This window comes from Corticium candelabrum, chromosome 12 (assembly GCF_963422355.1).
Source record: "Corticium candelabrum chromosome 12, ooCorCand1.1, whole genome shotgun sequence".
Classification (NCBI taxonomy): Eukaryota; Metazoa; Porifera; class Homoscleromorpha; order Homosclerophorida; family Plakinidae; genus Corticium; species Corticium candelabrum.
The window spans coordinates 4,883,594-4,886,483 of NC_085096.1; positions in this window are offsets into that span (position 1 = coordinate 4,883,594).

Here is a 2,890-nt window from a genome sequence, read left to right on the forward strand (position 1 = left end):
TTGCCAGTAACCCCTACTTAGATCAATCTTTATGAAGAAACCGTCATTCCTGAGATTTTGGATGAGGTCCACAATCGGAGTCATGGGCTCCACGTCGCACACTGTCACCTTATTCAATTTTCGATAGTCAACTCAGACTCGGTTAGTATCATCCTTCTTCCTCACGAAAATGACAGGTGAAGAATATGGGAATGTTATCTCCGTATTATCTTTAGCTGTAGCATTTTGCTGATGTCTCACTTGAGTGACTCTCTAATGCTATATGGCACCGCATATGGCTTGGTCCTGATTGTCTCAGTGGCAGTCAAACTTATCCAATGCTGGATAACGTCAGTTTCCCTTGGTAGAACGCTAAAGATCTGCTGAAAATCTGTCAATATGTCTCGGACCTGACCCTTTTGTTCTTTGGTTAAGTTCTCCCCAATGATGTCATCCCACATGATTTGTCAGCCTGTCAAGCACCGACATCTAGTAGATCGCCGTCGTCAATGGCATCGTCCGAACCACATGACTCGTCATCCTTAATGATGGCTGAACAGACCCTCTCCAAAACAGCACCACCTACCATCATCGGGTTTCTGTTGACAGCCTCCGCCGTCTCTCCATCCTTGGCTGTCTGCTGATACTTATTGAGCAGATTAATGTGATAATTTTTGCTCTTCCATTTGACGTTGATTCGATAATCGTTGACACTACGCTTTGCCTCGACTTGGTATGGGCTTTTCCACTGCATGATCAGCTTGTTGCTTTCAGTAGGGCGTAGCAGTATAACCTTGTCCTCTTCCTCATGACTCATTTCCTTGGCTTTGCGATCATAGTAACGCTTCTTTCTAACTTGAGCTTTAGCTAGATCTTCTATTGCAATACGTAACGTCTCCTCAAGCCTCTCTTTCAACTCGAATGAGTAGTGGTAGCTAGTTGTCACTTCCGGTGCATCATCCTCCGTACTCCAAAGGTGTCGTAGGATTCTCATTCGTCTCCAACTGTTCTCCCGTAAACTAGTTCAAACGCAGAAAACCTGTTAACACCTGGAGCACCTCTGTATGCGAAAAAAAGCAGTGGGTTGACATACCTGTGCCACTGCCTTGGCTGTTCGCTACATAATCTTCTCAGCATCGTCTTGAGCATCCCATTAAATTTCTCCACCAACCCATTGCAATTGGATGATACGGTGTTGTCCTTAGTTGTCGTATACTCATCAGCATTAAGACCTCTTGCATGCACTCCGACACAAATTGATTGCCCATGTCGCTAAGGACTTCCTCGAGTACCAAGAAGGCTATAAATTTTCAACAGAGCCTCGGCTACTGTCTCGCTGCTCACCTTTTTAGGGGTATGACCTAATGGTATCTCGTGGCATATTCGACTAACGTCAGAATTTAGCGATGCCCCTCTTCACTGGGTGGATGTATCGCACCAATTAAGTCGACTGCGACTCTCTTAAATGGCTGATCAGCGAGAGGCATGTTCCGCAAAGGATCACTTAAAACCGAACCCTTCGGTATTGTTCTCTGAAAAATGTCACACGACAGAGAAAATCTCGACACATCATTGTGTATGGTATGCCAATAAAGTTGTTCAATAGTCTGTCAACTGTCTTCCGGATGCCCAAGTGTCCCCCATTATTGAGTCATGCGCAAGCTCCATCACATGCTTTCGTAATTGCTCCGTTACCAATATCTGCCAAACTGGCTTGCCATTGTTGACACGAGGATGTTTGAACACCCGATACAGAACTCGACCTTTGAATTCGAACTTAACTTCTTGTAGACCCATGTTCTTGATATCTGTCTTCTTTTAATACTTCTGTAACGAGACATCCTTACCTTGCATTTCCACAATCTTGTATTGGTTGATATCGAGCCAATTTTCCACTGATCATACGTTGACAGGGGTTAGCATGACCTACTCTCTTCACGCTGGATCTTGTCGTCACTACGTTGGCCATATTCCACTCAGGATCGTGGTTGTCTGCTGCCTTGTACCTGGGACATTACCAACTACCACATCATACACAGCATCAAGCGGGCATAGTGCCGAGACCTCTACTGTCAAGTTCGGTGATACGACGTGAACCGTGGCCATTGGTACTCTACGAACGGTATTGTCCAGCACTTGCATCAATCCATAGAGGCCGGTATACTGGGTATCAAGAATAAACTTCTGCTTTACTATCACCCCACAGCACCCGGTATCTTCCAAAGTCGTACCCCTAAAGTACCAATTCTCCCTTCTGACACTAGCATACACTAAACATTCACTGACAACTCCTTGCTTAAAGCACTGCTTATCAGTGGAACCTTCGTACTATTTGCCAGAAGTAGGCATCCATCATCAGTTGATTCGTCCAGGTCTTCAGTTGACACACCATGGGCTTCAGTAGCAGCGTCCAGGCGATGTTCCTTTTTGCACTACGCAGTTGGACTTTAATGTAGTATTTCCAGCTTCGGGATTGCTCCGGCATTTCTTGCCTCATGACCTGCCTTTCCACACTTGAAACAGTTTGGATTTGACTCTGCTGTCAATGGCTTTATGACCATATATCTGCCACAAACAAAGCACTGGATACCAAATAGCTTTACTGACTTTACATCGCCTTCACGATACGTGGCTGATCCACTGTCTAGGCTGGCTTCTCCAGTTGCGCGAAGTTGAATCACCTCCTTCAAGCTCTTGAGTGGCTTCTTCCGCAGAAATCCAGTAATTCTTGCGGGCAAGCATCAAGAAACTTCTCTCTCACAAAATTGTCACTCACCCGTGACGGCGACGTTTCGTCGACATTAGCCAGACGTATACACTTCTTCATGTAGTTGAGCAAACGCGCGGTAAACTGCGACGGACTCTCGTCCCTTTCCATTCTCTCCTGCCCAAAGTTCAATCTGTAGTCTTC